Here is a 24,146-nt window from a genome sequence, read left to right on the forward strand (position 1 = left end):
TAAGGGAGACCCTCTGAAATGGAGCAGGTGCTTGCCCCACCTCCCCATGTCCTCGGCCTGCCTTTTGCCTCTGGAAATCTTTAGTCAAAGAATACGTTTCATCATAGAAGTGAGAAATGTGGGTGCAATGGAAAATAGAGGAAACTAAATAATAATAATGTAGTCATCAAGTATAGTCAAGGACCTTTAGTTCTTTCTCAAGGGTTATAGATAATATTCTAAGCCATATCCTGTGAGCAGTCTTCTAGATACTAAAACACCAGCTGGAGAAGTTAACTTGATGACCAGCTGGAGAAGTTAAGTTAATTTACATGGGACCAGACTATACCCATGACATAAGCTGCCACAATTCCAAGAATTGGCCTCAAAGACCTTGGAATTTAAGACTAACTCCACCTAAAACAATCAAGATAGCACTGGTCAGACCACCAATTTGAATATGACTGTCAGAGCTGACTGCTGTTTCTGCATATAGTCCCCCCTCCACTTCTGTCTATAAAAGCTCTTGCCAGTGGTTGCCAGTGGGAGGAAGTCAGCCTTTGGACTGATGTCTGCTCCCCCCATTCCCAGCTGCCAGCATCTGCAACAAAGCAAGCTTTCCTTTCCACCAACCTGGGCTGTTCATTGGCTTTTGAATGGCGAGCAGCCAGACCCCACATACACCTTTCGGTAACAGATCTGTCGCCCAGCGTGGGGCTGACTACTGCTGGCTCCTGTGCTTTCATGGTTCTCCTGAGTTTTCCAGGGGAGAGCTGTGGCCATGACAGTGTATGTGCTTGCGACTTGTGGCTACTTAGCCACAAGTAGAGGATTTGGATGACGCTCCTAGAATCTGCCAAAATTATTTGTTTCAAGGATTCTCCCTGTTTCTCCCCTGCTCAGCACTGGCTGCCAACTTAATGCTTTTTCTTGATAGAATGGAAACTTGCACTTGGGATAAGCTGATGAGCTCCGAGACCGGGTAAGTCTACCTGTGTGTGCATGGGTAACCTTCCCATTTGTGAGTGCTAATGCTATTTGGGCATTTTGCCAGTTGGTTCTGCTGTTTGAGTACCATTTGTTTTGGGTAAGTGTTTGGGATTCCGTACCAGTCACCCTTGGAGAGGATTTATGATAGATCTGTCATTTGGTGTGTGAGTGTGTATTTCACTTGTATGATTGGTACTCTTGCTGCTTTTTGTAAAATGGGAAATTTAGGTTCAATTTATTAAGAAAAATTTTAGCTGTAATATTATGACTAAAGAAAAAGAAAGGTAATTTTATTTTTTTGGACAATGTATGGGGGTTCCCTGGTGGCTCAGATGGTAAAGTGTCTGCCTGCAACACGGGAGACCTGGGTTCGATCCCTAGGTTGGGAAGATCTGCTGGAGAAGGGAATGGCAACCCACTCCAGTACTCTTGCCTGGAAAATTTCATGGACAGAGGAGCCTGGTAGGCTACAGTCCACGGGGTTGTGAAGAGTCGGACACGACTGAGCCACTTCACTTCACACGGCAATAGTATTCTTTAGACTCTGGAGAGACAGTTGGTTAAGATGAAACTCTTGAAAATCCAAAAACCAGTTTGTTTCACATATGTAGTTAGAAAAAACTAGCTTGGTAAAACAGTTTTTTCAGATCCTGAAAAAACAAAAATATGCCTAGGAGAAAAATCTAAGTTAACACTTATCATGTCATTGAAATACAAATACAGTCCACTTTGCCTGGAACTCCAGCCTTGGGTTAATTGTAAAACTTCAAACTAAGGAAAAAATAAAAGGAGGGAAGCCTTTTAAAACCGAGTCTGTAAATTCAGCTATTCTGACTATTATCCATAAACTGATAAGTTTAATTGCAATGTCTGATTCATGAAATGTATAAAGATGAAACAATGAGATCTCTGACAGGATGCTTGTATGTCTCAATATATGCTTTTGTCTTTGGATCATATTGCTGAGGTTAATTTGTAAAAGAGGACTATTTAATTGACCTTAAATAGAAATAAGCACTTACAAATCAAGCAAATCTGAATTTACCTACTTTTGTCTTCTTTTAAGACCAAGAGCTTACTCCTTGGAAGGAAAGTTATGACCAACCTAGATAGCATAGTCAAAAGCAGAGAAATTACTTTGCCAACAAAGGTCCATCTAGTCAAAGCTATGGTTTTTCCAGTAGTTATGTACGGATGTGAGAGTTGGACTGTGAAGAAAGCTGAGCTCCGAAGAATTGATGCTTTTGAACTGTGGTGTTGGAGAAGACTCTTGAGAGTCCCTTGGACTGCAAGGAGCTCCAACCAGTCCATCCTAAAGGAGATCAGTCCTGGGTGTTCATTGGAAGGATTGATGTTGAAGCTGAAACTCCGATACTTTGGCTACCTCATGCAAAGAGTTGACTCATTGGAAAAGACCCTGATGCTGGGAGGGATTGGGGGCAGGAGGAGAAGGGGACGACAGAAGATGAGATGGCTGGATGGCATCACCGACTCGATGGACATGAGTTTGGGTAAACTCTGGGAGTTGGTGATGGACAGGGAGGCCTGGCGTGCTGCGATTCATTGGGTTGCAAAGAGTCGGACACGACTGAGTGACTGAACTGAACTGAAGACCAAGAGGGAAACTAAAGATGTTTAGTTTTATTAAACATACACATTATACCACCGAAGAAAAATTATGCTATAAAAAATGCAATTTTTTGAGGTTATGGAATATGTTCTTAAGTTTAATCAGAAAATGCTGATGTAACATTTCAATCACTTGTTTCTTGGTTTTGTTAAGGTTTTAAGGGTAAAAAATTGTAATATGTGAAAATAATAAGGGAAACATTTCTGTATACAAAGCAAGTAGGATATGTATTGTTGGCAAAGAGAAGGTATAAAGAATAGAGGTATTTTTGTTGAAGAAAAATAATGATAATAACTTTTTTCTACAGTTGTTTGTTTCTGGATGAGGAAATACAGGACAAATTTGTTTGGATATCAAAAATGACAAAGGGTTTATATAACAAAGGGTTTGTTAAAAAGGAATTTTGAAAAAAATTTTTTTACATTGCCAGAATTAAGATTAGATTGAATTTAATTAGTTAAATGAACTTTGTTACTAACAGTAAACTGATGCAAGACTGAATCTGGTTTTCTCTCTAAGAAAACAAAGTTGTCCTGGAATACTGATCTGATTTTGGTGACAGATTTCTAATGGAAAATAATTGTTTTGTTTCTAATCATACTTTTGATCCTAATGTTCAAGATGAAGAAATTGTCCAGGAAAGCTGTCATATGTAGCACTCCTGGCTCTAAGTTTACTATTTAAAGTACATGTACAATGTTTGCATGACAGCTGGATATAAATAATGAAATGTATGGTCTATAAAGCATTTCCCTAATAACATATCTCTGAGCCTATTCATGTTATCTGATTAGTTTTCATTCAACATGGACAGCTAGGCAAATATATAAATAAAAAGGAGGCCTAGCACTGAGGGGTATGGATGGACCCAGAGGAGGCAGAAGAGCCACTCTGGCAGTGCTGGAAAGATATTTTTGACTATCAGTGCTTTCTAGGAAAGGAGTTACAATTAAAAGCGGAAAATGATGGAAGAAATTTTCACATATTTGGTATGAGGAAATCTTTCTGGCCTATTGTGATTTAATTTGAACTTTTAGGTTAACTAAAACAGCCTGTTTGTGGTCTATTAAGTGTATTAATACAGTGTACATCTGCTTTAATCATTAACAGAAAATATATTCAGAGAAAAATACAAGATGCATTTTGATTATCATCCTCATTGAAACGTCTGCTGCTGCTGCTAAGTCGCTTCAGTTGTGTCTGACTCTGTGTGACCCCATAGACGGCAGCCCACCAGGCTCCGCTATCCCTGGGATTCTCCAGGCAAAAACACTGGAGTGGGTTGCCATTTCCTTCTCCAATGCATGAAAGTGAAAAGTGAAAGTGAAGTCGCTCAGTCGTGTCCGACTCCTAGCGACCCCATGGACTGCATTGAAACGTCTAGTAACTTTCAAATGTTTGCCTAGGTGCTATGAAAATTTATTCTCTTTCAGAGAAAAGGGGAGATTGCAATGGAGCAGGCCCCTGTGGTCCTTGACCCCACCATGTCCTCTGCCTGCTTTTGCATGTGGAAAGCTTCAGTCAAAGAATAAGCTTTATCAGAGACACGAGAAATATGGAAACAAAGGAACCCGTCAAAGGAGACTAAATAATAATAATGTAGTCACTGAGCATAGTCAAGGACTTTTAGTTCTTTCTCAAGGGTTATAGATAATATTCTGAGCCATATCCCGTGAGCTGTCTTATAGACACTAAGACACCAGGTGGAGAAATTAACTACGTGATGACCAGACTGTATTCACAACATAAGCTGCCACAGTTTCCAGAATTGGCCTCAAAGAAATGGCAACATATGGGCCCTGGAACTGAAGATTAACTACACCTAAAACAATCAAAATGGCACTGGTCAGACCACCGATGACCAATCTGAAGATGACTGTCAGAACTGACTTGCTATTTCTAAACATAGCTGCCTCCCCGCTGCCCACTTCTGTCTGTAAAATCTCTTGTCCCACTGGTTCCCAATGAGGGGGAGTCAGCCTTTGAACAGATGTCCTCTATTCCCCCCTCCCCCAACCCTGCAGTTGCTGGCACCCTGAAATAAGGCAAACTTTCCTTTCCATCAACCTGGCCTATTTATTGGCAGCAAGCAGTCAGACCCCCATACACACCCTTTTGGTAACACCTCTGCATTCAAAGAAATGCATCTGCTTCCCCATCTCATTTCATGTTAGCTCTGCATCTAGGAGAGGGGCCCGATGCTATTGGATCATGTTCAGTCAGTAACCAGAAGGGGAATCAGTAACCAGAAGGGGAATCTTCTCAGATGTCGTTATTAGAACTGAGTTTTTTTCACACACAAAAAAACTGTCTCAACTCCAGGCCAGGACCCAGAACACACAGCCACAGGTCCTTCTCAATGGAGAAGACAGAATTGTTGGTACTAGGCTAACCTATTGTTTTCTCAGTATATGCTTTAAATTTACTAAAATTAAGCAGAAAAATGGACTGCAAATTTTACAAAGCACTGTCGCTGGAGTTACAACTTTCAACATGAAAAAGATAATGATACAGGCATGTGAATTCAGTAAATATTTATTGAAGGTCCATAAGGATCAAATAGGGCTTCCCTGGTGGCTCAGTGGTAAAGAACCTGCCTGCCAATGCAGGAGACTTGAGTTCGATTCCTGGGTCAGGAAGATCCCCTGGAGAAGGAAATGTCAACCTACTCTAGTATGCTTGCCTGGGAAATCCCAGGGACAGAAGAGCCTGGCAAGCTAACAGTCCATGGGGTCGCAGAAGAGTCAGACGTGTCTTAGTGACTAAACAAACAAAAAACAAAAACAAAAAAAGGACCAAACCCTGTTGACACTTCAATGGCTACAAAATGAATAAGGCATATTCAAGGACACAAGGAATGGAGGAAAAGGGGAGAAATAATATTTCTTAAATGACTATTATATGGCAGTCGTTTCATCTCATTTAATCATTAAAACAATCCCATGAAATAGAGTGTATTATCCCCTTTATACAGAAGAGCAATCTTGGTTTTAGTGAAATGGAGTGACTTGCCCAAGATCAGACATCTGGTAAATACTAGAGCTGGGATCTTCTCCCAGATCTCTTTCTAAATCCAAAGCTCGTGTGCTGTATACTGAATCTCATCACAGAGAATATAAAACAAATATACAAAGCATTACAAGTAGTGCAGAAATATAACACTGAGAAGGGATGTTGGGGGGATCTGGGGGTGTTATTTGAAATAGATTTTTTAAAAAATGGTATTTTTTAAGGTAGGGATGAGAAAGTCCATGGGGAAAAGTAGAAGATACTTCCCAGGTGGCTAATGGTAAAGAATCCACCTTCAGATGCAGGAGACATGGGTTCAGTCCCTGGGTTGGGAAGATCCCCTCGAGGAGGAAATGGCAACCCAGTCCAGTATTCTTGCCTGGAAAAGAATACTGTAGCCTGGCAGGCTACAGTCCTTGAGGTTGCAAAGAATCGGACATGACTGAACATACACACACATTTGGAGGATGAGCTGCACAAGCTCTCAGGGAGATTGAAAATCAGGATGATCATTTTAGAAACAGGAATGAATATGGGTTAGAGCAAAGCAGATTATAAGCAAGGAAGAACAGATAGGACAGAAGAACCAGTAGGAATGAAAAGTTTTAAGAGACATTGCAGAGGGGATCGTAGGTGTTGGTGAATTGAAATGATCAATCACTACGTCCAGACTCCTGTGGATGCAATGAAACCAATTCAGGTAATGGAGTAGGTGACCTGGTCAGGATCATGGGCTAGAGGTCTTACTAAAGCTGAAAGAAAAAGCAGAGAGATCGGGTAGGAGAAGGAGGGAGGGAGAAGGGAAAGAGAGAGAGAGAACGAATGAGGGAGAGAAAAGAAGACAGATTTTAGAATTTGTTCTCCTGGAAGCAGAGCAGATCTGAGTTGTGACCAAGTGTAGATGTGAATTTGCTGGGGGAGTGACTGAGACAGGATGAAAACAGAGCTCATCTAAGTGGACGAGATGGAAGGACTATGAATCTAGAAGTCATCATGGAAGTTGGCAATGAATCACATGGAAAGAAGTCAGTACTTTGAAGGCTGAGACCATTGAAGAAAATGAGAAACAGCCCTCAGAATTAAAGGCAACTGGGATTCAGGAGCAGAAGAGCAGAGGGCAGAGAAGTTGGAAATTTACTTTAAATCAGGAAAAAAAAATATGTCTGAAAATTGGAGAGTGTATTATCCTGCAATCATAGGAAGTATTTTCATGAGAAAAAGGCATCTCACTCCTCACTTATCTGGAAAGAAATAAAATATTAGACATTCATATAAAGAATTGCATTTTCTATATTTGCTGGCAAGGAATGTCAAGAGAGGCAACAAATGCTGTCAGATCAAGTTATACTGCCGTACCCTCCCTCACCTTTCCTCACTTGTCTGGCAACCAACTCTCCCAGTCTCTACGAACCTAGTAAGGAAGAGAAAGAGAGAAGCTGAGCAAATTCACTCCCGTTTTTGTCCAGTCAGTCACTTGCTATCGCTGAAACACGCTGGCATGTTCAAGGACCCCGTGCCCATCTGTATCGCCTGTGATGTCAAGTTGAAAAGACCAAGTGTGAGTCCATGTAATACGCAAGAAGACAGGCAGCCTGAGTGAATAACTTCTAATCAGCATGAGGTATAAAAGTCAAATCTGTTCAGCATGGCACCATGAGCTAACTGCATTCCAGACCCATGACATGGCGTCAGGTTCCACGACTCAGTCAGCAATTCTGCTCCAGTTGTTGCTTCTATTAACTACCAGGTTTTGCAAGTCTGGAACTTCCACCCACCCAGAGCAGATTGCTGAAGCTTATCTGGCATCTGCGAGTGAAGAGCTCACTGTACCGTCATGCATTCTCTGGTTTAGACTTGATTCGATTGTCACATAATCCAGGGGGAAAATAAAGGGCTCCACTCACTGATCCTCCTGTAATTTCAATTTTTCTGTTGTTAGCACTCTGTCTGCTAGGGAATTCCAGAAAGTGTTGCTTAATGGTTATATGGTAGGTCATGGCAAAGACATGAGTGGTATAGCTGTTAGTCAGAAGGCTAAAGGAAACAGTCCTTGGTTGCTGGCAGCTGACCAGATGCATTTGCCTTGTGTTGACATTAGGGTCTCATTGGGAAGGAACCTTGGAGGTCAGTGAGTCCAACTACTCATTCAAAGCAGCATTGTTGGAATATGGCCTTTAAGGATTAGGAAGCTGGCTGCCTTGTGGGACATGGCTGTATTTGTTGTTGTTCAGTCACTCAGTTGTGTCCAACTCTTTGTGACTCCATGGATTGCAGCATAACAGGCCTCCTTGTCCTTCTCTACCTCCTCGAGTTTGCTCATGTCCATTGAGTCAATATTGTTATCCAACTGTTTCATCCTCTTGCCCCCTTCTCCTCCTGCCCTCAATCTTTCCCAAAGGTGACATCTATATAAGGAGCTAATATTTGTTGAGTACCAGCTGTGTGTCAGGCACTGTGCTGGTTCTTTAAATGCATTATCTGAACAGCCCTCATACAAGCTTGCAAGGTGGGTCCTCTCATTCTCTTTTTCTAGATGGGAAACTGATTCCAGTCCTATGGAGCCAGGATTTGAACACATACATGCAGCTTTGGAGGGCCACATAAGAACCCGTGTTCTTTCGATTCACATCCCATGCTGGTCCCTAACGCCGCTGTGTTGCACACTTCAGGGTTTAACATTTACTCTGAATTCTCTGAATTGTTTCCTAGGCCTTGTGTAATTAAAACATTCTGCCAGCTCCTTGCTGGGGTGCCATAAATCTATAATTTCTTTCACAATAATATTAGTAATGATAATAATAGGCTTTTAAGTAATTGGCAAGTGTATTATTTTCTTTTCACACAAGTCATAAAATGGGTAGAACAGGTAGTTTATCATTCGGTTTACAGATAAGGAACCAAGACTCCTTATATCACAGTTTCCTTACATCACGGCTAGTCAAGTGAGGAATCCAGGATCCAAGCCTAGGACTCCTAATGTTGAGGCCAGTGGTTCTCCGAATGTGGCATCTAGGACCAGCATCAGCAGCATCTGGGAATTTGTTTATACACAAATTCTCAGGACCCACCACAGTCCTAATAAATCAGAAACTCGGAGTGGGTCCAGCAGTCCATGTTGGAACAAGGCCTCCAGGTGACTGTGAGGTAGGGGTGGGGAGGGGAGTGCCTGCCACACCCAGCAGCGGGAGATGAACCAGCTCCCTGAAGTCTGGGCTAAGTTAGTGCGCCTCCCACTGCGGGCATGGTGTGCACTCCCCCTGCCCTGCCCCCCACCAACCTCCACCTCATTCTGAGCTCTGTAATGAATAGAGAGAGAAAAGGTGACTGACTGGTCTAACAGAATCTTTTGTACCTGAAGCGAATTTCCTCAGTCATTTCTTAAGGTTACGCTTGGGATTCTCGGTATTGGAAAAACCAGATCTTGGCCCAAACAGAGAAGGTTGTTCAAGCCCATTGAACTTAGTTTTCCATGACCTCAAGGTGACATATCAAAGACAGATCGTACTTGTTTTTCCTTCTACTTCTAAAAAATTTTATCTCTATTATATTGCACTTATGAAGTATAATACCATCATGAACCGAAATGGCTCTTATGAGGGTTTTGGTTTTGATAGAATTTTGCCTATTATCATTAAATTAAGAAAATATAACATACTGTTTATTACAAATTAGCAATATTTATCCAAATATGAAATCTAGTCACTTAATGACCAGTGGACACTATGGTGCCTGGGAAAGTGGACAATTGGGAAAGAAAATTAAAAATTGACAACTCTGACCAAGCAAGATCAGTAGAAATATCACTTGTCCAATATCAGTATCTGCTGGGGAGAAAGCTTTGCACTGAGAACAAGAGCATGGCCTTTGAAGTCAGATGGACCTAGGGATCCAACCACAGCTCTGACACTTACTGTCTACAGACTTAAGCATGTTATCTCTATGCATCTGAAAAATAGAGATCATATTTAAATCCACTCAAAGTGATGTCCTAAACATTAGATGACCTTATATATGAAAAGCACTTAATACACAGTGACCACAGAGTAAAGACCCCAGAGCTGTTAGTAATTATTTTAATGATTTATGTATTATATACATGGCAGGCACATAGTCAAAAGCCAGAGATGTAACAATGACTATCACGTGAACTTTGCCTTCTGATCCTTAAGTCTGATCTTCTCATTTTATTCTAAAAAAGTCTGTTTGGAGTTTGTTTTTAACGTACCACTTGGACCATATCCAGAATTCACCATATAACCTGGTAGAGCTGGGCTGGCTGCTAGCTAGTAGGACTACTTCCCTAAGTACCATATTTTAAGAGATCTAAGACACCATCATTCAAATTCAGAAAGGTGCAAATCAGAAAGCAAAAGACATGGCCAATCATAATGGTAAAATACCATTCATTTAGTTTTGAGGAATATTGTTGTTGTTTAGTCACTAAGTTGTGTCCGACTCTTTGTGACCCTGTAGACTATAGCCTGCCAGGCTTCTCTGTCCATGGGATTTTCCAGGCAAGAATACTGGAGAGGATTGCCATTTCCTTCTCCAATGAGGAGTATGCTGCTAAGTTGCTAAGTCACTTCAGTCGTGTCCGACTCTGTGCGACCCCACAGACAGCAGCCCACCAGGTTCCCCCGTCCCTTGGATTCTCCAGGCAAGAACACTGGAGTGGGTTGCCATTTCTTTCTCCAATGCATGAAGGTGAAAAGTGAAAGTGAAATCGCTCAGTCTTGTCCGATTCTGAGCGACCCCATGGACTGCAGCCTACCGGGCTCCTCCGTCCATGGGGTTTTCCAGGCAAGAGTACTGGAGTGGGGTGCCATTGCCTTCTCCAATGAGGAGTATACTACTCCCCAATGTCAGTCATGAATGTTAAGATATGCCCTAATTTCAACTCATAAGGTGAAAAAAAAAATCTGTGTTTTAGGATTAATGCAATACGGTATTTTCATTTCCCCATCACTGCCTAGAATCTACAAAGAAACATTCTGCCTGGACTATGTGAGTTTGTGTGTTAACAGGATGGAAGAGGAAGTGGCTCATGAGAAAGACATTTCACAACAGACCAGAACTGACTTGGAGGGAAACTTATAGAGCCAAAAAATAAATAAGGTATCAATGAGATTGATCCTACCCTTGGAGAGCAGTGAATTCCTGGGCTTGCCCATGTGCCATATCCAAATGACTGCAGCCAGGTCAGTTAAATGTACATTTACTTGGTCTCTACTCTGCCATTCACTATTAGTTCTGTGTAGGGGTTCACATACTTGTGTAAACTGAATGCAAACTTAAGGATTCAATATATTGAGATATGCACAAAGTGTAGAAATAGTACGGGGAAAATGATCCATGAGGCATGGAGTTGGAGATCAGGGAATGTATATTGAAAATGGTTTCCTGAGAGGCAGAACCTGTAGGAGGTTTTGAAAGATAACCCAGAGCTGAATGAGTAGCTAGTGAGAGTACAGAATGAACAGAAAACACAGGTGCCTTGTGTCCATTCCAACTATCCCTGCCCTTCTCACAGCTGTGGATCCCATGCCCTGCCTCAATCAGCAAGGACAAACAGTACAAATATCCTCCTACCTAAACCAGCAACTTTGCAAACTCATATGCAGAACCTATTATCATACACATACACAAAGAAAGACAAAACAAACAAGAAATCCGGCACAGTTTGGTACTTTTTTCCCCCCATAGAGTTGACAAACTCTTGCCTCTTTTCAAAAAGCCACACTAGGACTCTCTGTTTTAAGGACAAGTTGAGATAGTCTCTCTTTTTTTTTTTTTTCTGATTCTCCATATTTCACTCTGCCAGAGAAAGGAAGGAAACCATAGATTGTAATAAGAGAAGAAGGAACCAAATGTATGATGTTGATATAAAATACAAATTAATGAGGGAAATGAAGGAGTGTGTGTGTTTTTTCTTCTCGAGGAGGAGTTTGCTGTGTATTCAGGGATGGGTCCATGTGAACTGGGAAATCGTGTACAAAATTAAATCATTTTCTCTGTGGGCACGTGTTCAACTTCTGGCCACCTCCGATGCTTCCAAAGTTAGCGATTCATTTCCTTGATTCTGCCAGCTTGTTGCTGTCAGCATAGGGCCCCTCTGTACATGGTAGAGTATCCTGAACCACAGATTTACTGCTACTCCTTCCTTGTTTCATTTTAACAGCTGCCATTCATCAAATTGCCTTCTTTCTACATCTGCCACCCACTACACACCCTCATTTACAGTCTGATCAACACACCAGATAACACCAGCTTGATCAGAGATTCATATACCAGAACTACCATATACCAGATGACTCATCTTTGGACTTTCTGGGATTTCATGGTGAATTTGTTCACAGAGAGCTTATGCATAGTACAGGATCTCTCTGAAATAAAATCCCGGATCACTTGTGCAATTCCCTGGACACTGATTATGGTTAAGCAGCAACAGACAGCATATGATTATGGTTCCAATCAAGGAGACCTCATCCCACATAAATATATCTTTGCCCAGTGATGATGAATAGCAAGCTTTTAGCATAATGCCTAATAAATTAAGACTGTTGAAAAGTTAATTTCTGCCATCTATAGTGATCTCGAAGGCATCCCACCTTAATCTGATAGGTATTTTGGAAGGATCTAAAGCTATGAAAGAGGAGAAACACAGAGGAAAGGGGAAGTTTGGTTTGTTTTTTATCAGAACCTTATTTAACTTAAAACAGGGAAAAGCCAAGCCTGACTATCTTCCTCATTATTAAACCAGCTTAGGAAAGCCACAAAATCTCATTTTTAAACACACTTCGGTGGACCAAAAAACATAGCATGCTATATATGAGTCAGTGGGATTCCATGCTCAAGTCAGATCATAAAGAATTTGAGGGATACTTAATTTATATATTTTTGTGAAGCAAAAGGAATTAAATTTTCACCAGAAGTTTTCTTTAAGTCAGGGCCATACTCTACTGTCTTCTGTGTATGATATCAGGTTATCTGTTTCGTAAAGGGGAACACTGGGAAATAATGGGAAGGAGAGGGGAACTGGTGGATTTCAATTTGTATATGATACATAGGTAACTCATCTCTGTGTCCTCCATACTTCTTTCTGGTTCCATGGACGTGGTGATAGGAGAACAATTACAGCAAAAGGCATTAATCCGAGTGATGATTTTTCCCTTCCTTTCCTACTTAGGTCTTAGGTCCTGTGACATGCTCATTTCCTCACTGGAATTTTTTTTAACTTTTTATTTCATATTGGAGTATAGCTGATTAACAATGCTGTGATAGTTTCAGGTTGACAGCAAAGGGATTCAGCCATACATATACATGTATCCATTCTCCCCGAAATCCCCTCCCATGCAAGCTGCCACTTAACACAGAACAGAGTTCCCTGTGCTATACAGTAGGTCCTTGTTGGTTACCTGTTTTAAATATAGCAGTGTGTCAGTTTGGGATCGACATGTTCCCACCGGAGTTTTAAATAAATACTTTTTTGGCTCTCAGGGCTGTAGGAGAAATCCCTTCCTCTCAGCTCTGACAAAATGTCGTTCACAAATTGTGATGAGAACATCATCATGGTGTGGAATTTCTAGCAGAAAGTACTTCTTGTTTTGTATTTGAGGAAAATGTGGGTATTGTGTTAATTAAATAGCTGATACATTTTGAGGTCTTGTTAATAGATATTACTTATTGAAATATTAACATTTTATTCACTATATATTCAAATGAGCCATTGAACATATAACAAATCACATTTAAATATTTAAATTATATTTATGACAAGAAGTACATTTGGATCTCTAAGTAACGAGCACTCTGAGTAATTGTGTCTTTTGTTTTGTTTTTAAATAATTGTGTTTTCAAAAACCATTGGGAAGCATAAACTAATGTTTCAGAGATTGGCAAGCTCTTGGGCATCCTTTAGCTTACTCTAAATTAAATAACTGACCAGGAACGTCCCTGGAGGTCCAGTGGTTTTAAGACTTTGGTTTCCCGTGCAGGGGGTGTGGATTCAATCCCTAATGAGGGAGCTAAGACCTACATGCCTTGTGGCCAAAAAAAGTCAAAACAAAAAGAACAGAAGCCATGTTGTAACAAATTCAATAAAGACTTTAAAAATGATACACATCAAAACAAAAAAAAAAACTTAAAAAAGAAAACAACCAACCAGAGAGTGTTTGATGGGTACACTGGGGAATTTTTCTATCAAATCATAATACTCCAGACTCAACTCTGCAGATACATAGTATTGAATCATAAGAAAATTTACACTTGGAAAAATAGAGTCTAAAAGCTCTTATCCAGCATAAATACATTTTTACTGACAGTTGAAAGCAACAGGATTTCAACTAACAGTTATTTCTTCATATTGTACTTTTGTAACTGTCTGATCTACCTTATTACAAACTCCGGCATTACCCTTTATTATCCAAATAAGTGCCTAAGTTTGACTCATGACAATGTCTCTTTCCCGGATCTGTTTTAGCGCTCCCTGTGGCCACCCCTCAGTGACCACAACATCTCCCTAAAGCAGCTCTTTGGCTGACAAAGAGAAGCTTCAACACCAGGAAGAAGACATTCCTGTCCAATCAGAGGCAAAGCTTTCTGTGAATTCTTTGATAGTTATAAATTCAACTATTCACTAGTTTATTTGTTTAAGAATTGTTTTTTTCTGAGGCACATCCCAAGTCCACATGCACTGGATTAAACGCTGTGAAGAATCAGAGCCTAATGAGATACTGACCCAGGACTCATGGAGCCCATAGACTGGTGAGGGCAAGACATGTATGGCAGGCCCTGTAAATACAGGGCAGAGGAAGCAGTAACGAGAAATGCAAGCCAGGTGCCTGGGGGAGTAGAGAGGAAAGTGTCATATCTGGGAATTATAAGGAAAAGCTTTCTCTAAATATGCAAAATCTGAGCAGTCAAGACACTGAGGTGCTAGACTTTTCCAGGAACAAGTTAATTTCCCTGCAGTAGGAAAGACACAACCCAGCTGAGAATCAGCATCTAGGCATTCTGATTACAGAAAAGTTAACAATCATTGACAGAACACCACCCAGGGTGGGTCTGAGGACCTGTAGTGGGGACAGAAGTCAGAGTTAGAAAGAATGGGCCAAGGAGGATCTACTTGGAGACCAAGCCAGCCAGCCCTAAGCCACTGGAAAAATAGTCAAACTACACAGCTGCGAAAACACACATTCTCAGCTGCTCAAGAAGGCAGATTAGACTGGGCTGACTCTGGGAGATTAATCGGTTACAGGTGCACTTGGGCCTTCTAGGTGCATTTTGATCAGAGGAGTAAACTCATTTCGCACAGCTGAGGTTGAGGGCTAGCAACTTGCCCTTTATTTTTACTGGGGCTAATGCTGTAGCTGAACCCCGTGCTCTCACATTCCTGCATGTGCCTGGGAGATGCCCAGGCTGCTGTAGTGCCTAAACCTCAAATCTTGCAGATAACATTGGGTGCCTCTGGGGACCAAGGCAAGGATGAGACCAGTGAGGCATCTCGGATGCAAAACACAAGGAGGCCCGCTGTCAGGTTGCTCACGCTGGCTTGCACCTCCCTAAGACGAGGGAGGGCTTCCCTGAACTCTGCCTCTCCCCCAAAAGGCAGGGTTTGGGAAGGACTGGCTTTCCAATTCCAGGAGGTGTAAGGGTTTCAACAATTCTGTGGCAGGTAGACACTTAAATAAAGAAAAGTATGGAGCAATGAAGGGCTTCCCTGGTGGCTCAGATAGTAAAAATCTTCCTGTAGTACAAGAGACCTGGGTTCAATCCCTGGGTCAGGAAGATCCTCTGGAGGAGGAAATGGCAACCCACTCCAGTAATTTGCCCTGGAGAACCCCATGGACAGAGGAGCCTGGTAGGCTAAAGTCCAGGGGGTTGCAAAGAGTTGGACACAACTGAGTAACTAACACACACAGACACAAGGAGCCTGGTCAATTTCCCAAGGATCTGTGTTCAAACATTCCCACTGAAAGAGTCCCAAAGGCAATGGTATTCCAAATGTCCAGTCTAAATAGGGCTTTTCTGATTTATTTTCTCAAAGGAAAGATTGGATTCATCTTTTAACTTCCCTCTTTCCATAAGCCCTCTTCATATGTCCCCAACTGAAAATGGATTTCACAGTCCTTTCCCCTTCTGTTCACTGAAAATAGAAATTCAAACTATATGCCACTGAGAAAAGTGTCCATGTAGGATATTTTTCTAATTCTGCTGTGGCTTAAGACTTGGTTGTAACACCTGAGTCCTGCTAAGGAGTGCCAGCTGTCGTGTTCAAACACTGTTTTAGGATTAGTGCATATCTGTTACAATGCCCTCTGGCTCCTTCTCCTCAATGAGACTTGAAACTGGCAACCATTTTTTATAAACAGAGTGATAACCATAAAATATTCAACAAATTAAATAAATGGCTTAACAGCTACATAATCCAGAGAGAAAGCAGAGATGTTATTATTTTCATAATATATCTAATCTTTTCTTCATTATCCAGTTAGATGCACTATCATCATTTTTTAAGAAAAATTAAGCTAGGGTTGTGCCCATGTTTTCCTTTTTATTAAACTCTCTTTTTCTTGTAGTATCTTTTAACTCACACTCAAGAAAAATAAATCCTATTTGGGAAAGAGAAAAAATAAGAGGAAGAAACTATTCTTGAGGCTGGAGAGAGATTTTATTTATTGGGTTGGCCAAAAAGTTCATTTGAGTTTTTCCATAGGATGTTTGGGGAAACTGAATGAATCTTTTAGCCAACCCTATACATAGCTCCATGACTCCAAAAGAAATTGGTAGATTTTTCTCAAAGAACAAGAAAAGAACCAAGTAACTTGTGTTTCGGGCTTCCCTGGTGGCTCAGTGGTAAAAGAATCTGCCTGCCAGTGCAGGAGATGTGGGTTCGATCCCTGGGTCAGGAGGATCCCCCAGAGGAGGAAATGGTTTCCCACTCTAGTATTCTTGTCTGAGCAAGCCCATGGACAGAGTAGCCGAGCAGGCTACCGTCCATGGAGTCACAGAAAGTTAGACAAGACTGAGGAACTAAACAGTAAGAACAAAAGTTGTGTTTCAGAGTCACAAATACCCGGATATTAAAGGCTGACTTATACCAGAGCACACCCTCCTGAACACACGGAGGACAGATGCGCTCGCAAAACCGTCACAGCACAGCTGAGGCTGTCTTACTATGGCAGGTCCCTTGTGCAGGGCTCCCAGGCAGAGGTCACAGTGAGCCAGATTGCAGCCCAGCCGACTCAGAGCTCGCCTCCAGCAGCACAGAAATGCGGGCCTTTCCCTCCGTGATTCATCCCTGTGGTAATCAGGCAAACTGTCGTGGAGAGTCTTTCATAAATTACTTCATCGCTGTTGATTTTAATTAAAGACCATTGTAGACTGATGAAATTGGGAAAAAGGAATCTAAATGTATTAAGAATGTTTTAGACCATCTTACCCAAGTGGGTGGTGGGAGACATGCAGACCTAAGTCACTTTGGACATGAGAGGAGTTTGTAAGACTAAGGGTAAAAAGGAACTGTATATGAGCAGTTGATGAGGTTATTTCTCATGGAGGTACAGGCTGACAATTCTAATGCTACTATGCATGTATACTAGAATGGAATAGCTATCTATTCCATTATATATTATATAATGTTGCATATTCAGTTAATGCAGAAGAATTCTAAATGATGTATTTGCCCTAAAGTAGGAGGAATGTAACTACCCATTTCTCAAGTGTGGGCTGTGCATAGTGACTCCCTTCCAAAGAGAATAGTATGAAAAGTGCTGGGAGGAGAATAACTTCAGGGGAGAAACCTGACAGACGCTATTCCAGACAGGTGATCAAGGTCAGCATCAATGGTCATGAATCAGATTGACAGGATGTACCTTTGATATGATGTGATGACAATATACTTCACCTCTGTGATCTTGTAACTAGGAAGGGTTAATTTAGGCTGAATTTTAGGCTGGATCTGCTTCTGTGACTTTAACTCTTATCTTGCCACTTTTGGTATTATAAGCATGCATAATGGCCTGCCTCTAGGGAGATAACCTGACCCCGCCCACCTGTGAAGGACGTGACATTCTTGAATTCTTTGTGTGGCAAATGACTACAGTGCCCTGGCACCCCTCATCTACGGCTTTCAGAAATTCACATTTGCAGAGGACTGAATCACAGATAGATGTGACATCTTTGTTTGTTGATATGACAGGAGATACTCCATTTTATACCACCCATGAAATAACTGCAAGGAAGTGAAACTAACACATCCCCCTACCTGAGGCTTGCCATTCTAGGAGATGTTCGCTAGAATTAAATGGTCTTTTTACTTTGTTTCCTCACCTCCCCCCTCCCCCATCTCTAATCCAGAATCTAACATCCAGGCCCGGATAAGATGGTTATCTTGAGGTGCTAGCCTGCCATCTTCTCCATCAACCAGCTCCAGAATAGAGGCACTTCCTAGTCCGAACGCCTCGTCTCAGATTCATCGACTTATCGTGTGGTGAGCAGAGGGAGCTTGGACTCCGTAACAATCTTTCTCCCCAAAAATCTATCTTAGAGAAAGATATTAGACAAATAAAGGGACGTCCTACGATAAACCTGATCAGTACACCTCAAAACTGTCAAGATTATCAATGGCAAGTAACCTATGAGAAATTGCCAAAGCCAAGAGGGCCTAAAAAGACATGCCAACTAATGTGGTATCCTGGATGGGGTCTTAGATCAGAAAAAAGACAATATGTATAAAATAAGGAAATCTGAGTAAACTATGGACTTTAATAATGTATCAAGATTTGTTCATTAATTCTAATAAATATACAAATATATATATTCATTAATTCTAACTATAAATAACATGTATAAAATATATGGATGGATGATGGCGTGCGTGCTCAGTTGTGTCTGACTCTTTGTGACTCCAAGGACTGTATAGCACACCAGACTCCTCTGTCCATGGTGTTTTCCCAGGCAAGAATACTGGAGTGGTTTTCCATTCCCTCTTCCAGTGGATCTTCAGGTTCCAGGGATCGAACCCATGTCTCTTGTGTCTCCTGCATTGGCAGGTAGATTCTTTACCACTGGCGCCACTTGGGAAACCCATGCTCAACAGTAATAAATAAAAATAATCTGTTTTGCAGACAAGCGATTCCTGTGTGCTCAGAAGAGGAACGTCATCTTAGAAGGATTGACATACTTTGAAAAGATGGCCTTTAGAAGCAAGGCGAAGCTACAGTCAATTGTGTGAGACATGGTCTGCAGGAGGAAAATCTGATGTGTGAGTAAGCCCAGTTGTGCTAAGAATTTTTTTGCTTCCTGTTCTACATTCCATCCTTCTCTGCCCTAGGAGGCTGACCTCTATAGACTGCATCAAGGTTAACCCTTCCTCACTATCTGAGAACTGGTCCAGCCATGGAGGGTCCTGGCAGAAGACAGTGAGGGTAAGAAGATCAGCTTTGGGCTGGGAATTGCCCCGGACTTTCGCCTGCTGACCCTGCATCCCTCCTTGGAAGACTACAGTTTGTTTCCTTTCGCTTCAGTTCCCTCTGACTTGCATCCTCTCTCTTTCCCCCAGTAACTCCTCAAATCCAGTAACCTCCTTGCTCCTGCTGATTTTAGCATGGTTACTTAGCCTGAGTTTCCCTGAACGAAGAGGCTGTGGTGAAGGCTTGAGTGCACATAATTTATTCGGAAACTTTTCTCGGAGCACAGGAATGAGAGGCAGGGGAATTGGAGAGGGAGTAAAAGCCTTAACATGGGTGAGTTATTGAACTAGCCATGGCTCTCATTAAGTGGCACTCAGTCCTTCAGTCCTCTGAGAAATCTTCTGGGATGCATTGCAGAACAGCCTGCTGGGGAAGATATAGGGGCCTGGGCATCCAGCTACCCAACAAATTGTTGACCTGGAGCAAAAGAAGGAGCCTCCTGGAGCCTCAGTCTTCTTCCCAGGAGCTGGGGAGAAATGCCTCCTCGGGGCATGATTGTGAGGCTTGAACAAATAAGAGCTTACAGCCTCTATGCAGAGTGGCAGGTTTCAGTAAAAGTGAGTGAATCCCTCTCAGAGCTATTGCTCTATTAGATTCCATTTTAAGTCCCATTTTCTGTAATCACTTCGACCATACTTATTTACATATTTAATTTTTTTTATCTGTCTCATCTCCCTGACTTTATTGTAAACTCAAAGCCAAATTTTACTGTCAGCATTGTTTTTAAAAAAGTTAATGATCTTTATTAAGCCATCCTGTGTGTCAGATAAGATCCTGAAGCACTTCACTTACATTGTCCCAACAGTGACCCACTGAGATAGGATATTAACCCCATTTTAGGAATTACAAAGCAAAGCTTACTTCAGACAACTAGTGAGGGATGGGACCACAATTCACAAGGAAGTCTGCCTCAATTCTAGCTTCTACCCTCGTAAACACAGCGCCTCCCTCCCACTGCCAGGCATACAGTAGGAACTCCAAAGTCATCTTTGAAAATTATAAGTAGATCTGATCTATGAGATACCATGCAACACATAAATATGCCTGTTAAAGATAGAACTTACTTGAAAAAGACTTGTATCAAAATCAAATAAAATGTATATCATGATTACTCAGAAATAGGTTCTTTTCTTCCCTTTCTCTACTAAGCCTTCTCCAATTCAGCTTACCCTCACTACTCTACCCAACCTGCACTTATCAAAATCCCTCAAGACCTCCATGTGACTATATTCAGGGTTATTGCTTAGTCAGTGCTCTTCCTTCTTGATTTCTCTGTAGCACTGGACACAGTGGATTAGCGCTTCCTTGAAACACTCTCTAGAACCACAGCTCTAGAAGCCAACTCCTCCAATCTCACCAGATGGTTCCTTTGCTGACTCCTCCTCTCCTCTACCTGTGAAGTTTATGGTTTATGTGCCCCTGGACTCAAACTTCTTCTGTTTCTACCCCTTAGATAATCTCATTCAGTGTCATGGTTTTAAATACTGTGCAATCACTTCTGCTATCACAGGACATAGCATTCCTAAAACATTCACTGTGTCCTACAGAATCACACAATGACAACCTCAGGGCTTGTTTAAAAAATGTGATTCAGACACAATACTCAAAAATGTCAGCAGTAACATGTAAAGAAAAATAGAACCTTGGAAAAAAACATAACCACATATTTTGAATGGATAAGAAATGCAAAAATACTAAAATTAATGTTACTTCATCTTGACAAAGACAAGAAGGGTAGCGGTTGTGAGTTAAGTGTGATATGGTGGAAGGAGAGTTGTCTGAAATCAGTCAGGGGACTTGTAACAGCAGATGGGTATGGCTCATAACACCTGTTCAACTTAGGTAGGTATTTGAGATGTGTGCTTATGAGCATTTTGAGTTTTCCAGGACAGTTAGGTTCAGCTGGGTGCATTCATTTAGTATTTCTTCCAGAATAAATCATACATAAGCAAATGTGAAATTCACATTATGTTTAAAATGTTCCCTAATGTATCAACTTGTGTTAGGCCTGCAGAGATGCTATATACTAATAAGTTCATATACACATTTGGGCTTAGGATTTCAACATATGTTTCTGAGGAATACAATTCAGCCCGCAACACAAAGTTTACTCCAGATTTTTTGAAAGTCTCAAAAAAAGTTTTTTAATCTTTTATTGACAGCTACCCACAGTAAGAAGTATATTCTGCATTGTGTCCCAGCACACACACACACACACACACACACACACACACACAATTGAAGCAAAAGCTTCACAGAACTCACTTTGTGTCATTCAATCTGATATCATCTATTCTACTTTACTTCATTAGAAAGAAGATATGCTAGTCATGGCCCACTAATTTTTATGACCCACTTATTAGTTGTAATCTACATTTTGAAAAGCACCATTCTAGAATGAGGACAAAAACTCTTGTTCTTATGATTCAGTTAGATCCCAAGAGATTGTTCCTAAGTCTGTTTAACTGTAGAAAGCATGTGAGCATTGTTGATTGCATTGCATGGGACGCTTATCAATTTACTTTGTGATAGATTTTTATTCTCCAGAACCCTTTTTATTATTTTAAGATTTCTCCCATTTGCATTTGCAGAAGATTTTGTTCCCACTTGTGATTAGTTGTTTTCTCTCACACTGTGGTCATGTTGTAGCCCTTAGAATTCTTCTTACCCTCAGCTCCATCCCTTCACAAATTTCATCAGGTTAGTAGTGCTTATGAGTGCCTCATACCAGACATGAACTTGGGAATGGACAGAAAGCTAAGGCCTGATGGCAGAAACTAAATGACCACTTGACTTTCACCATCTGTCATACGGATTTGAAAGCCAAGGTCTGTATCCTCAGCCTCCACATGGTCTTGTGGTCTTTGGCGGGCTCGCCCTCACTCCTCTCACAGACCCTTGGCCCAGAGGGCTGGAGTTCAGAAGGTTGAACAATGCTGGTGGGTGGCAGGTGCCAGCTCCTGGCCCCAGTGCTGCTCCTCACTTTGGCCCCAGAACCTACATTACGCCAGTCAAGGCCCTGCAGCCACTCTGCCTAAATGAGGAAAATTCCTCCATCGCATCCCTGCCCCAGACTCGCTGGGTAATCCCAAAGAAGTACAACCCTGTGCTTTCAATGGCTCAGATATTTTGTGGGAGATCAATAGCCTATTTGTGCTAATTTTGCAGAAGATATCGTAGGCCAGCAAGCCTAAATAATGTGCTCGGTCACATCACAAATTGATTGTAAGCTGAAATCCAAACTCTCATTCTTGGTTTTCCTGTGTGTTTCCTGATAAGCTCTAATGGGTCTTCATCTTTTCACAATATTGTCAAGGGTAGGACCCATTTATCTTCAGATAAACCAGGACATGTGAAATCAACTCAATTCTTAACTTTCTATGGCACTCAAGTCCAAAATTTGTTGTAAATATTGACCAAGTTGTGACATGATCTTTCCTTATTCTTAATTCTTTTACATTTCTCCAAGCATGCCCTCACAACACAAGCCCCACCACGTGCTCCACCACCATAGTTCACATTCCAGGTTCACAGTGAAGAATCTGAGCTTAGATCCCTCTGGCAGAGCCACAAGAACTAGAATTTTCCTTCAAGACAAAAATTCTCACTTTTCATGCTGTATATTTTTATAAAATTAGGCTGCATAAAAATTTGTTTGTCTACACAATGTGGTTTGCTTTATGTCCTCCACACAAAAATAAAAAAATTATAGTTAAATTGATGGTGTTTTCTAAAGTTTGTACCATCTTAAAATTAAACACGTATATGGGTATCTCTAAAGTGTCTACACTGAAAATGGAGTCGAAATACCTGAAATTATAAAAATTTTTATAAGTTTTCTAACATTTTCAAGAATTAACAGTGGCATCCCACTCCAGTACTCTTGCCTGGAAAATCCCATGGATGGAGGAGCCTGGTGGGCTGCAGTCCATGGGGTCGCAAAGAGTCGGACACGACTGAGCGGCTTCACTTTCCCTTTTCACTTTCATGCATTGGAGAAGGAAATGGCAACCCACTCCAGTGTTCTTGCCTGGAGAATCCCAGGGACAGGGGAGCCTGGTGGGCTGCCGTCTATGGGGTCGCATAGAGTGGGACACGACTGAAGCGACTTAGCAGCAGCAGCAATTCTCATAGTAACTACCCTCTTATGGACAGAGGAGCCTGGCAGGCTACAGTCCATGGCGTTGCAAAGAGTTGGACATGACTGAGGGACTAACACACTGCTGCTGCTGCTGCTGCTGCTGCCAAGTCACCTCAGTAATGTCGGACACTTTGCGACCCCATAGACGGCAGCCCACCAGGCTCCCCTGTCCCTGGGATTCTCCAGGCAAGAACACTGGAGTGGCTTGCCATTTCCTTCTCCAATGCATGAAAGTGAAAAGGGAAAGTGAAGTCGCCCAGTCATGTCCAATTCTTCGCAACCCCGTGGACTACAGCCTACCAGGCTCCTCCACCCATGGGATTTTCCAGGCAAGAGTACTGGAGTGGGTTGCTATTGCCTTCTCGACTAACACACTAACCATTATGTTTAAGACGGGTTTGTAGACTATTCTTTTATGATTAATACTTCCATCAAGACTGCCTGACCATGAACCTCTGTCTCTTATCTTTCTGCTTTTCCTTGTTTTTACTTCTGCATTGCATATTCCACATAATTCTACATAAAGGTTGCTGACCACTCAGGCTTCTGACCCAAGGTAAGTATCTTCAGGGGTCAGAAAGTATGAAAATCCCTTTATCCAGGCTGCAGCCAGTGCTTCATGGAAACTGGCTGCTATTGGGGGAACAGGAGAAGTTAAGGGGGTTCCCTAGAATTTGCACCCCTGAGTGTGCCATTCAATTCTTTTGGAAATCCCCTATGAGCAAAGTATTTTAGCTTCAAAAACAAAGGTTTTTCTTCTGCAGTGGTACAAAACCTTGACTTTCAGAACTGAAAGGAACTGCACTTACCCAAGGGAAAAAAACAATGGTGAGACAATAAGTAATCCAAGTCCAATGTAAACAGAGGTAGAAAAATATTTTCTATTGTAGAAATAATAGACCTTTAAGGGTAAGCAGAGATGAAG

At 41.6% G+C, this 24,146-nt stretch overlaps 1 long non-coding RNA gene across 3 annotated transcripts; it reads left to right on the top strand.

Moving 5' to 3' along the window:
- Positions 1-233: 233 nt before the first annotated feature.
- Positions 234-22,907, top strand: LOC147366205 (uncharacterized). 3 transcript variants are annotated; one of them, XR_015132429.1, is made up of 4 exons: positions 234-961; positions 18,736-18,872; positions 18,942-19,035; positions 20,359-22,907. It is a non-coding gene; the product is annotated as an uncharacterized LOC147366205 (long non-coding RNA). The 3 variants fall into 3 exon arrangements; XR_015132428.1 differs by having other exon boundaries at positions 18,736-19,035; positions 20,359-22,906; XR_015132427.1 differs by lacking the exon at positions 20,359-22,907 and having other exon boundaries at positions 237-961; positions 18,942-20,350.
- The last annotated feature ends 1,239 nt before the right edge of the window (positions 22,908-24,146 follow it).

Source organism: Bos grunniens, chromosome 9 (genome assembly GCF_055505025.1).
Source record: "Bos grunniens cultivar Pamir isolate PY7600 chromosome 9, Bosgru_T2T1.0, whole genome shotgun sequence".
In the NCBI taxonomy this organism is placed as follows: domain Eukaryota; kingdom Metazoa; phylum Chordata; class Mammalia; order Artiodactyla; family Bovidae; genus Bos; species Bos grunniens.